Source organism: Dipteris shenzhenensis, chromosome 30 (genome assembly GCF_047967505.1).
Source record: "Dipteris shenzhenensis isolate YYH24624 ecotype China chromosome 30, Dip_SZ_1.0, whole genome shotgun sequence".
NCBI classification, from domain to species: domain Eukaryota; kingdom Viridiplantae; phylum Streptophyta; class Polypodiopsida; order Gleicheniales; family Dipteridaceae; genus Dipteris; species Dipteris shenzhenensis.
In genome coordinates, this window is record NC_141625.1 from 33,734,623 (window position 1) to 33,749,002 (window position 14,380).

Below are 14,380 nucleotides of genomic sequence, written 5' to 3' on the forward strand. Positions count from 1 at the left end.
GATGCATATCACAATGGAAGAATGGGAGTATGCTAGGGGATGCATGAGCAAGGTCGGTATATAGAATGTTATGCATAAGTTAGGAGCTTTTTATAATTTAGATTGCTTATTTAATTGATTTTTTCTTGGTGTAGTGCACTATGTTCAATGCTATATGGTGTGAGGGCAAGCATTTTCGAACACAACGGATTGATGATAAGAGAAACACACAGGATTGCAGCGTCATTGCTAGCTTTGAGGGAGCCAATGGAGCCATGGATGATTATTGTGGCATAATCCAAGATATCATTATGCTTGACTTTCGACGCTTCTTTGTGTATGTTTTGGATGTAAAGTGGTTTAAGGACGTGGTGGAAAGAGGCCCTAATGCAACAATCAAATGCCATGCAAGTGGCTTTGTAACTATTGACTCCACAAAGTTTTGGCAAAGTAGGAAGGACACACTAGTACTACCGCAACAATGTGAACAGGTACTGTGCACACACATAAAAATACTCGCTTTTAAATATTTGATGCAAGAAAAGTAACATGATTGTATTTGTGTTTGAATTAGGTTGTCTATCAACCAATGGTGGATAATAATAGATGGTGGATGTCATACCTATTATGCCACGTTCCAAAGTGATGTATAGTACATTTACTAATATGGAGCGTATGGAGGATGATCATGGCCATGGACGTGATGATGACCGTGATACAAGAGAGGAGGATGATCATGAGATAGGAGATATAGATATTGAGGCCGGCATTACCCGTGAGGACGAGCCTACCATTGGAGATGTTGATTTCGATGAGCACATGAGTGGCACAAGTAGTAGTGGGTTGAATGTATTTGTAGATCTAAACACTTGTTTGGATTTTGAAGTAGATAGTTTGGCAAGGGTTGATCTCATTGAGGATGAGATTGAACCGTAGCCCCACAATTGATATTGGCAAAATTATTTTACATATTGTCTCATTCTCCTCATTTCACTTAATTCTTGTATATGTGGGCTTGCAAAAAATTATGTGCTTTGGTAATCATGGGCAATGTTTGGAAAGCAATGATGTACACCAAAATCTCACTTTCTGTATTCTCTGGAGCGCGTTTATTTACGCGTCTAAATGCGCGTCTGATTCTCAGTGTAAACGCGTAAATAAACGCGCGAATACACGCACAAATAGACGCGCTAATAAACGGGATGTGAAACGGGCCCGTATTTTCTCAGGTCAAACGCGTAAATAGACGCGGTGATTTACGCGCAAATAAACGAGCGTTTAGCCGCGCCTATAGACGCGCCTGTAATTTTGCTACTAAAGCAACGCCTATAGACGCGCCCGCTATTTTGCGCGTCTACCAAGCGCGTCTATAGTTGCTTTGTGTTGTTGTGACACTCAATCACATCTCAAAGTATGGAGAATGGGATGTGACCCTAAATAGGGTAAGGGTTTGTAAGTTAAGGTTGATTGAGATACCTATGGGTGTTCATATGTTTGAGTTATAATCCCGTTTTAATTTGATATAGGATGCAGTGCCACACCCGCATATGTTGCCCTATGCTCGTCATGAGGATGCGAAGCGTCGGCAATATGAGGTGGGATCTTCAGGAGGGACCGTTACGGATGCATGGAGTGATGGTGATAGTAGCCCTCTACCATTACCTCATAAAGCCATGGAGGAGGAGGTGTTTGATGATATGGTGCGGGATTTATATGTCCATCAAGGGAGGGATGATAGCATGGAGCAGGATGATCTTTTTACTACAGCATCGACTCCACTGTTTGAGGGGTGCACATTCTCTGTTCTACATGCCACCCTTGAGTTACTAAACTTGCAAACCATCTATGGATGGAGCAATGCAAGTTTGAATGCATTACTCAAGTAAGCTTTAAAGTCTATTTTGCAAACATGGTGAATTATGCTAGTGGGTCAATCACTCAAATGCTTTTCCTCATTTATGGTCTTCACGTGCAGGCTATTGTGTAAAATGCTTCCAAGGGAGAATAAATTACCGACCTCAAGAGATATGGCAAGGCAACATGTGACCTCTCTTGGAGGATTAGATTACAAGCACATCCATGCATGTGTCAACGATTGTGTTTTGTTTCGTGGACTACATAAGGATGCAAGAGAGTGTCCTACTTGTGGAGAGGCAAGATATAGCACAGATCTCAAAACTTTGGACATGCTTCGTAAGGTTCTGTGACATTTTCCCATAATCCCTCGCATCCAACATATGTTCAAGTGCAAATCTCTTGCAGAGCTCATGTCATGGCATTCCTCCCATCGATCAACTGATGGCAAGTGGAGAACTCCCGTGAACTCTCCTGCGTGAAAGCATATTGAAGACACATGGCCAAGCTTCAAGGAAGAACCTAGGAGCTTGAGACTTGGATTGGGTATGGACGGTGTGAACCTATTTGGTCTCAAAAGCATGTCTTACAGTGTATGGCCGGTGATATTGGTGAATTATAATCTTCCACCCTCTATGGCTATTAAGAAGGGACATGTTATGCTATCCCTTCTAATTCCAAGGAAACATAAAGTCAAAAACCCTGATGTTTATTTGGAGCCTTTGATTGACGAGCTAGAGATACTTTGGAGAGGTATCGAGGTGCATGATGTGAGTAGGCCTCCCTCATCACGAGACTTCAACTACAAAGCAGTCTTGATGTGGATGATGCATGACTTCCCAGGCTTTGGCAAGTGTTTATGTAAGCATTGCACTTCTAATTATGAATAGGCAAAGGATGTGGCGCCCTAAACCCACCTTCAACTCTTAATTGCGTCTATTGTTTAGGTCTCACTACATCGGGTTACCATGCATGTCCTGTTTGTGGTCCTTCGCTAGTTGCCTCACGGGAAGACGCATTGAATAAGGTCATCTATGAGAATCACCATCGATTTCTCCCACCTGATCATCCTAGATATGTTGCCCCTTGGAATGAAGTCCTCTCACAATCACTCACCGTGGGAGATTGGATGAGAATTTGGTCCCACCTCAAGATCAATCACCTGCTTGATCCCATGCATATCACTACTACACACGGATCCTATTGCGATGTTTACGTACCGATGTTTAGCACCCGCTAAGAGTTAATCGTCGGTATGAAAACCGGGTTTCGTAAAGCATTGCTATATAGTGACATTGATATACTATTTTATAGCGATGTTTTTCTAGAGAGGTTTTTTTTTTTAATAGGCCTTAAAAGTTAGTTTTTTTCAGTGACAAATTTTTTTAAATTTTCATACATGTTTGAGCTCATAGAGAATAAAAAAATGAGAGCATGTACATCAAGCCTTTGAAGCTCATATATTCATGTCCAAGTTTGAGATGAGAAAAATCAATTAAGAGCATTTACATCAACTGTTTCATCTTGAGCCAAGTCTAAGGCACCAAACAAGTCTATCTCCAACTCTATACCAAGTTGATCTCTTATATCATCATCATACTCTAGCATCGTACGTTCACCTAAAAGTATTTGATCATCTTCTTCAATGAAGTGTGGTGATTCTTCATGATTGTTGTCTTCTTCCTCAATATCGTGATCTCCCTCTTCCTCCCGTGTGATGTCATTATGCGCATCTTCCTCTTGGCTCATATGGTGATCTACATCTTCTTCGCTAGATTCATCAATTGGATCTGGCATTGGTAGTGGCATCTCCATATCCACATCTCGATCTTCAAAAATTTGCTTACTTTGTGGTGCAACTTGGATCATGTACCACCATCTTGGATCAGAACGATCCGGATGAAAAACCACCTATATTGAAGATGGGTGCCAAATGCTGTCAATTATATATATGAAATTATGCTCAAGTGCATTTATCAATGGACTTTAAAAACGAAAGCTTCGATTAATTAAATCATTAGTATGCACCTACTCACAGTGCTCGAGAAGAACAAAAGTATCAGTTTCATCAGTCCAATGTTTGGTGGAGTCTATTGCAAAGAGACCGCTACTATCTTTTCTCACTGTCGCATGGGGACTGTTGTAAATAGTTCTAAACCATTTTACATCAAGAATGAAAATAGTAAATCGTCTGAAATCAATTTCATAGATGTCGTGTATGGTTCCACAATAATCCAACTGTGAGGAGAGACGATTGGTATTCGAAGCACTTGCTCGACTATCTTGTGTGAAGTTAGCCATGACTCCACAATCATACGTGACTCTCTTTGAATCGATGCGTTCCATGCGAAAATGTCGTCCATATGACCATAATGCACTGTACTTTTTGTACTGTAAAAGAGCATCATTAAAACAATGAAGATGCATCTATTTTATAGCATATATTGCTACAAAAAATTACTTAATTATGTCAAGAGGTAAGAAACTTACATGCACCATACATCCAGATGAGAACTCTCGCTCGCGCTCGTTTATTGTCTCTCCATCACGTTCGGCTTTACGTAGAGCCAGTTCTAGCCAATCAAGTGACATGTGAGTAGGGAGAAGAGCCAGATCTCGTGGATATGGTTGTGATCGCCTGTACATTACTCTGAATCTCGTCCTTGCATTTATTCTTTCTGCTTTGGCCACTTCATATCTCTCAATCCACTTCTACATCTCAGGGCTATTGAGGATACAAAACTTATTGAATTTCTCCATTTGCTCTTCGCTCATCTTTCTTTCAATCCCTTTTCCTTGGGGAACCTCACCAACGATTCGATCATCATCCTTGTTATGCCAAGCTTGTGGCATATCGGGATCCATGGATGCAAGAAACTCTGTGATATATACTAATGACTCTTGCACAAGCCATCCCTCTGCCATGCTTGCTTCCGGTCTTGCTCTTTGTCTTACAAAATCCTTTAAAGTTTTCATCAACCGCTCGAGAAAAAACATCCATCGACTATGAATGGTACCTACTATAGCCACCTCATCGACTATGTGCACAAGCAAGTGGACTTGAGTTGTCATAATGCTCGAGGGAAAGTGCCTCTCAAGCAAGCATACGGCTTCGATGGATTCCACCCTAGCCTTCTCGATGCTCGATATAGAGACCTCTTTTTGAGATATCCACCTATTTCACATGTTCATGTAAGATATTTTCATAATCAGTCTACAGATTAATCAGCTTAAATTGAAGAAAATACATTCAATGCGATTTGATAGTAAGCATACCTCACAATACCACAGATCTTGAATATAGCATTTCTAACATCTTCTTGTAAGCACCCTTTTATTGTAATTGGGAGGATGAACTATCAAAGCAACAATGAAGTCATGTCAACAATATAACATAATAATAATTACGCTAACGCATCACGATTATCGGTACACTAATTCTACTTAGAATACTTGTAAGACCTTGTGCCAATCATGGGACTTGAGCCCACTAAGCTTATTGTCCTTTGAAAATGCTCCTTTCAAGCAACGCATGTACCCTGTTGGTGTTTGAAAAGAGGCAATGTCTGCCTTGACCGTTGCCTCTTCCCTTGTAGAGAGGATCCACGTTGCTTTCAGGAGGACAACTTTTCCCGAAGCATGCACTTGGGGCCACAAACGAGACATCCTATTCATAGCACACAAGTCTTCTCGCACTCCTCTCGAGTCCTTGGAACCAACCAAGTGTGCCCAAATAGTAGCCCCCACATTCTTGAAGATATGCATGGGATCCAAGAGATGATTTATTTGTAACTGACCCCAATAAGGAAGCTCATGAAAGATCGATAGTCTCTTCATACCAAGAGGAGGTTCCTCTCCATTCACCCTCCAAGCTTGAATCCAGTCACTTGCCTTCAAATATGATGGTGGTGGATCAAGCTGACCTCCACGTACAAGATGGTCGAGGGGAAGGTATCGAGCATGACCTTCATAAACATTTTTCCTCATATGTTTGGAGTAGTGTGCTAGCAATTTCAGAGCCGGCGGTCCACAAACAAGACAAGCATGGTACCCACTTGTAACAAGTCCTGCATGCGTGCATGAATGTGTTAGTACAAGACATGCATATGAAAGAGAGTCAAAAAAGCATAATCCCTCATTGTACATGTAAAGACACAACCATGTACCTGTGCACTCTCCATATCCTAGGTAGTCATGCATGGTCCACATCAAGATACCCCTGACCAAAATATCATTGGTATGTCTAGGAGCTCTGGAAATATCAAAGACCTGCACTCCTCTCCATAATATCTGTAACTCCTCTATCAAAGGTGCCATGTACATGTCCATGTTTTTTGCCTTGTACTTTCCTGGCACAAGTAGTGCAAGCATGAGGTGCCCCTTTTTTATTGTTAGCCATGGTGGGATATTGTAATTCACCACGACTATGGGCCATGTCGACCAAGATGTCGAGCGTAGCCCGAAAGGATTCACCCCGTCCATGGCTAGCCCAAGATGTAAGTTGCGTGGCTCCCTTGCAAAGTCCAGCCACTGATTATCTATGTGCTTCCAAGCTGCACAATTGGCGGGAATCCTCAATGTGTCATCAGTGGACCGATGAGATGCATGCCATGTTATCAACTCCGCTATGGATTTGCATCAGAACATGTGTTGTATTCTTGCAATGATGGGAAAGTGTCTCAAGACCTTTACCGGTACCCGCTCACCCTGCATGTCATCTCTATATCGTTGTTCCCCACACTTTGGACAACTAGCCAAATCTCCATGCTCATGACGAAAGAGAATACAATCATTATGGCAAGCATGGATGGTGTCATAATCCATACCCACCGTTGTTAGCATCTTTTTCGCTTCATCTCTTGATGCGGGCATGGTATTGGGTGCAGGCAACATCTTCTGGAGCAACCTATGACAATTGAAAACATACATAGGCTTCGAACAATGATGATTCGATTTACACTAATCCATACATGATGATTCTCAAAACAAACAATATCCAAATAATGAGTCAAATTAATGCAAGAGCTAACCTCATTAAGGCCGAGACACTTGTATCCGACCACCCATACTTTACTTGTAGATTCAAGATTGAGAGACAAGCACGTAGTTTAGACATCCTAGCACCCTCGTACAGTTGTGTTGATTGCAACTCTTGCATTTTGACCTCAGACTCTGACATCACGTTGTGTGGATAAAAAAGAAAAAATATTTTTCACTTGTTGCATGTTGCTGGGTGAGTGCATAGCTATGTACATAGCTAGTTGGTTGTGGAAATGAGCTGTGGGTAGCCTCATGATAGAATCCACACTGATGAAAAGCAATGTGGGCGCATCAGGCACTTGAGCTTCATGAACTCGCGGTTATATGTGGCAATCAAATAATAAAAATTTGCTTGAAGGATATGTGCAAAGGTGGAGTGCCTAAGGTTGGATAAGGTGCACTAATTGCCTTAGTGTAAAGTTTGAAGGGAAGGGGGAGAGTGGTGAAAAAGCAAAAGGTGACGTGGCCATAATCAAAAAAGCATGCATGCAGGTGGCTACGTGATGAGGAAGAGAAAGCTCTCGAAGACAAGCTGGCATGAACGTGAAGTAGGACGAGCTTGTGGAAGGATCGGGGGAGAGCAAGGAGCTTCTTATATAGGGGAGGCTCTTCTCGATGAAGCAGAGGGGCTAGAAGGAGCGGAAGGGGAGTTTGCGTTATGGGCTGTGATCACTGGAGGGGTGACGGGAGGGTGGTCGTTGCCTTAGCTGGGAGTCCGACTGGGTGTGGCAAGTTGTGAACGAAGGGGTTGTTGGGCACACAGAGCAGAACTCCGTGAGCAAAAGTACGCTATGCAGTTCATAGCAGCCCGGGTGATATGTGAGTTCAGGGATGGAGAGCCTCTCGTTGATAAGAGTTTCTGAGCAAGTGAATAGTAATCAAGAGCGGCCAGGACGCGAGCTTGAAGAAGGAGCAGAGGTCGAGGAATTTTTGCAGGTTGGGCGGAGTTGGGTGACAGTGACCATTAACTCCATGAACCCTATGAGCAAGAGAAGGGAAGTAATACGGTGATCATCCCATGAAGGATAGGCGACGAGTTAAAGAAGGCAGATGATCACGTGATTTGGAGGATGAGCCAATTATCGGAGACGAGCTGACGGCGAACACAAGCATAGGGGCAGATGCTATTTTCTGAAGGGCTATGCTTTTATCCGCCGAGAACTCGGAACAACACAAGAGAAAGAGAGCAGGAGAGCTCTCGGAGGATGACGGAAGAATAGGAGAGTGGTGATCCCAAAAGAGCGCACGGCTGCTGGAGAGATCAAAAAAGGAGCTAGCCATCACGCAAGAGAGTGGTAGGAAAGGATAAAGGAGACCAGGGTACCGAAAAGAAGGAAGGAGTCGAGGAGCAGGCAGGGACTAGAAGTGACAGACGAGGAGAGTTCTGAGAGTAGAGGAGAGGCTCTTCTGTCGAAAAAAGGGTGGCCATGACTGTGAGCAGGAAGCTAAAACCGATACGTGAAGGAGGTTACGTACGTAGACGGACAGCGAAAAGAGAGCTTTGGAGAGTGGACGGTGGCCTTTGTGGGAATTTTTTCTTTTTGCATGGCTGGATTGAAGGAGCTTGACAGCTACACAGGTCTAGAGATTCATGGAGGAAAGCAAGAGGACCAGTCAAAGCAAGAGAAGCTATAGCCTCGATTATGATTTTGAATTTTGAGAGAAGAAGAAGACTACTATAGGAACACCTTAGTAGGATTTTGGAAGAGGTGGTCTTTTTCTTGGTGGAATTGCATGAAGAAGGTGCCAGGAGTGTTCTAAAGAGAGCATGGGCTTCTATTAGATGTGGGTTGAAGGCAGAGAGGCCTTACCAGGCAGTATATTAAGATCTCCAAGGGTGGTGAACTGTGATACAGGAGCGTAGTGCATGTCAGATTTCCTTAGTCCATACGGAATTTGTGGATGGTTGTCCACCAATGAGTTGAGGGATTGGATGCATTATGTCTTTATATGCTTTGTGAGCTTGAGCTGAGTGGTAGGAGCATCATGTTGGGCTGTATAACTCAGTGGTTTTGTTTGAAGTTGTGAGGCTTCCCGAAGAATGTAACCAGAGTGTGAGTTGTGTCTGGAAGCGTGTAGAGAGAAGGATGTTGAATGAATGCTTTTGACCTTGTGATAGTGTTGTTCGGGTGTTTTGAACGTGGATGAGTGTGGCTGTGAAGGCGGGTTAGGCTCTATTGTTTTTGTCCATCCACGTTTTGGTGCCTCCACGGAGGAGTTCACTTCAGTTTACAAGATTGGAGGAGCAGGTGTTCTGAGATGTGTTGCAAGCAATGGGGAGAAATCCACACATGAGAGTGATACAGTGTGAGTGGTGTGGAAAATGTGGTCACAGGAAGGACAGATGTATTGAAGTCCAGCTACGTGTGATCCGACTCCGAGCTAGAGTGCAGAGAGCTTTGAAAGTGCTTGCCCGCAGGAAAAAGAATGCTCTTCGGATGTAGAGTGAGCTTCTTCAGTAGTGTGCTTGTTTTGTTGCCTTCCAGTTTTGTTGTGGCTGAGAAAGCCAGGGTGTGTGACAGTTGAAAGATTGTGAAGATGGCACAGGACTTTCCAGAGTTTTGGGGGATGCCATATGAGAATGCAGTGAGATTCTTGGAAAAGATGGAATTCACAGCACTTATGAAGGATAGGGCAACCCCTCAGATTTTGTTTCAGATCTTGAATTATTGTTTGCAGGGAGATGCAAGAGCATGGTTGCAAACTCAAGTGGCTGCCTTCAGGACTACTGATCCTCAGCATCAAAATCCGGAGTATACAATGGTGAGAGCATCTTTTCTTGCACGGTTTGCACAAAGCAGGAGCCCTAATGAAGTATGGAAGGAGTTGTGCAAAATTCAGCAAAAGGATAATCAGGATGTGGATCAGTATTTGATAGAGTTTGGTAGACTGTGGAGTCTATGGTGTGAGGCTTTGATTCCTGAAGTACCCCCGCAAATGATAAAGAGAGACCGGTTTGTGGCTGGTCTAGAACCTTCACTCCGTCTGAAGGTGGAGATAAAGAATATTGATAGTTTTGAGGATGCAGTCAGAGTGGCTAGAGAGAAAGAATGGAAGGTCAAGAGACTGAGGCAGCTTGGTATGCAAGAGGAGCCTAAAATCCTGGTCAGCAGGCCAGAAATGATCAAGGCATATGTAGAGAGAGAGCCAGTGTCTATTCCTATGCAGGATGATTCCCTGAAAAAGGAATTGCATGAAGCTGTGGAGCTGATGAAAACACTCAGCCTAAATTGGATGGAGATTGCAGGAAGAAGCAGAGGTCAAAATAACAGCGGAGACGCTATGGATGGAGGAGAAGGAAGTTCAGCTGATGCAAGGAGAGTACCAGATTATGTGATGAGCTGTAGACTGGAATTGGAAGAGGAACTTGAGGAGACAGTCACAGATGAAGAGATAGATTTTTTGAGTGAGACAGAGGAAGAGAGCATCTCATCAGAAGAAGAGAGTCAGTTGTCTTCACTGTTGAAGGAACCTGATGATGTAAGGGAGCTGGATATCATTACACTTATGAGTGGAGGCTTGTCACTTGCTATGGAGGAGGGTGTTGCTCAGCTAGATCTGTGCGAGGTGGTAGAAGAGAGCCCGAGAGAAGGGTTGCTACCATAGATGGCAGAAATGTTGAGAGCCCATTAAAGGCAGCTAAGGATAAGTCTATGTGTGTAGATGATGATCATGCTCCAGTGTTGAGTGGTGATGATATGCCTATGATGGCTGAATGCAATCAGTTTGTGGTTGACACTGTGATTGTGCATATCGAAGAAGATGAGATTTCAGGTTCAGCAAATGAGGAAGAGAGGTGTGAAATTAGTAGCGAAGATGAGAGCTCAATCATGTGTGACAGTGATGAAGCTGATGTGGCTATTACTGATAAAGTAAAAGACCTACAGACAGCAAGTGTTGATTGTGTGCATGCAAATTGTGATGAGTATGATGAGGTTAAGATTCAGTGTTTACAAGATGATGGTGATTCAGAGGATGAGATGGATTGTGTTCTTGATGATGCACTGAATGATATGTTAGCATTGATCTCTTCAAAAGAGAATGAAAACACCAGTATGCATGTTGAGGAGGACAGCAGTGATAGTGTGATTGATGATCAGCTGGATGCTTTACTTGATGATACCCTCATGGATTTTACATGTGTGGTTGGCAATGACAAGAAAGAGTATGCTGGTATGTTTGAGCATTCTTCAGGTGGAAGAGATGTTTGTTTGCTCCTGAGTGATCTTGATAATTCATGTGATGGGTTGAGTTTTGCAGCTTCGAAGGTTGAGACAATAGGGTATGCTGAGAAGTCCCTAATCACAAATTATGAGATGGTTGTGCCCGTGAGAATTATGTATGAGGTTGTGACCTCAAAAGATGTAGCTCATGTGAAGATGGGCAAGACTCATGATATAAGTGTGACGGCTGATAGCCAGTGGAGTTGTGTAATATCTTGGCAGGATAAGATATGGGATCCTGGAGGCTTAGTGAGGAAGTGGATACATGGAAGTAGCTGGTGGCTACATCAAATTGGTGTGTTGTTGATTCCATTTGATCCAGGAGGATGATGGATTATGCATATCTGGCAGTGGAGGGTTCAAGGTTATCCTTTTGATCCGGGAGGAGAAAAGCAGAGGCATAGAGCACAAGCTTGCTTTGTTTTTGATCCAGGTGGTTTGCTAATGTTTTTTCTTTAGCTGCTGGACATGAATGTCACAGCAGAAGAGTAGGGGTTGCTAGAGATGTGTGGATAAAAAAGGAAAAATATTTTTCACTTGTTGCATGTTGCTGGGTGAGTGCATAGCTATGTACATAGCTAGTTGGTTGTGGAAATGAGCTGTGGGTAGCCTCATGATGGACTCCACACTGATGACATATTGTCTTGAGATGGAAGACGCTTCTACATGGACTTCTGGGAGATGATGAAAAGCAATGTGGGCGCATCAGGCACTTGAGCTTCATGAACTCGCGGTTATATGTGGCAATCAAATAATAAAAATTTGCTTGAAGGATATGTGCAAAGGTGGAGTGCCTAAGGTTGGATAAGGTGCACTAATTGCCTTAGTGTAAAGTTTGAAGGGAAGGGGGAGAGTGGTGAAAAAGCAAAAGGTGACGTGGCCATAATCAAAAAAGCATGCATGCAGGTGGCTACGTGATGAGGAAGAGAAAGCTCTCGACGACAAGCTGGCATGAACGTGAAGTAGGACGAGCTTGTGGAAGGATCGGGGGAGAGCAAGGAGCTTCTTATATAGGGGAGGCTCTTCTCGATGAAGCAGAGGGGCTAGAAGGAGCGGAAGGGGAGTTTGTGTTATGGGCTGTGATCACTGGAGGGGTGACGGGAGGGTGGTCGTTGCCTTAGCTGGGAGTCCGGCTGGGTGTGGCAAGTTGTGAACGAAGGGGTTGTTGGGCACACAGAGCAGAACTCCGTGAGCAAAACTACGCTAATGCAGTTCATAGCAGCCCGGGTGATATGTGAGTTCAGGGATGGAGAGCCTCTCGTTGATAAGAGTTTCTAAGCAAGTGAATAGTAATCAAGAGCGGCCAGGACGCGAGCTTGAAGAAGGAGCAGAGGTCGAGGAATTTTTGCAGGTTGGGCGGAGTTGGGTGACAGTGACCATTAACTCCATGAACCCTGTGAGCAAGAGAAGGGAAGTAATACGGTGATCATCCCATGAAGGATAGGCGACGAGTTAAAGAAGGCAGATGATCACGTGATTTGGAGGATGAGCCAATTATCGGAGACGAGCTGACGGCGAACACAAGCATAGGGGCATATGCTATTTTCTGAAGGGCTATGCTTTTATTCGAGAACTCGGAACAACACAAGAGAAAGAGAGCAGGAGAGCTCTCGGAGGATGACGGAAGAATAGGAGAGTGGTGATCCCAAAAGAGCGCACGGCTGCTGGAGAGATCAAAAAAGGAGCTAGCCATCACGCAAGAGAGTGGTAGGAAAGGATAAAGGAGACTAGGGTACTGAAAAGAAGGAAGGAGTCGAGGAGCAGGCAGGGACTAGAAGTGACAGACGAGGAGAGTTCTGAGAGTAGAGGAGAGGCTCTTCTGTCGAAAAAAGGGTGGCCATGACTGTGAGCAGGAAGCTAAAACCGATACGTGAAGGAGGTTACGTACGTAGACGGACAGCGAAAAGAGAGCTTTGGAGAGTGGACGGTGGCCATGACTGTGAGCAGGAAGCTAAAACCGATACGTGAAGGAGGTTACGTACGTAGACGGACAGCAAAAAGAGAGCTTTGGAGAGTGGACGGTGGCCTTTGTGGGAATTTTTTCTTTTTGCATGGCTGGATTGAAGGAGCTTGATGGCTACACAGGTCTAGAGATTCATGGAGGAAAGCAAGAGGACCAGTCAAAGCAAGAGAAGCTATAGCCTCGATTATGATTTTGAATTTTGAGAGAAGAAGAAGACTACTATAGGAACACCTTAGTAGGATTTTGGAAGAGGTGGTCTTTTTCTTGGTGGAATTGCATGAAGAAGGTGCCAGGAGTGTTCTAAAGAGAGCATGGGCTTCTATTAGATGTGGGTTGAAGGCAGAGAGGCCTTACCAGGCAGTATATTAAGATCTCCAAGGGTGGTGAACTGTGATACAGGAGCGTAGTGCATGTCAGATTTCCTTAGTCCATACGGAATTTGTGGATGGTTGTCCGATGAGTTGAGGGATCGGATGCATTATGTCTTTATATGCTTTGTGAGCTTGAGCTGAGTGGTAGGAGCATCATGTTGGGCTGTATAACTCAGTGGTTTTGTTTGAAGTTGTGAGGCTTCCCGAAGAATGTAACCAGAGTGTGAGTTGTGTCTGGAAGCTTGTAGAGAGAAGGATGTTGAATGAATGCTTTTGACCTTGTGATAGTGTTGTTCGGGTGTTTTGAACGTGGATGAGTGTGGCTGTGAAGGCGGGTTAGGCTCTACTGTTTTTGTCCATCCAACGTGTACATGGGATGTAGTGCCTCTAAAAATCGAATCCATCATGTCGACCATACCCTCGTCATTCTCCAGGAGACTATAGTCTTAGTCTTGCTGAACGTGAGAAGGTATATGCGTACCCTCATCACCCTCCTCATCCTGTTTTAAGATTTCGTATAAATATAAGACCTTAGCTTGTATTTCCTAGTATACAATAAGACTGCAAACTTAAATAGCTTTGACTTATCGATGGTCCATCAACACGCGCAACACCAATGGTGGGTGCTGGTTCCGGCTCCTCCCCATACATCCACAGGTGGCACATGATAATACGATGTTGATGTCGTACTTCTTGCTTGCAATGAGTGCAATGATAGTATAACCTCTCCGTAAGCCACTTCGTGCTCCCGGGCGTTGGTGCATCATCGGACGAGCTTCCACTCGTCCCTTCCATCTACACTTATAAAATCACAACATAAGCATGAAGAAGAGATATTAACATTTATAAAATAGCATCTATGAGCTTTGTTTCATGCTACTATAAAAAAATACTATAAGCGTCGCTATATAGCGACCTTTTTGCTCTGTTCCGTATATAGCGACGAATAA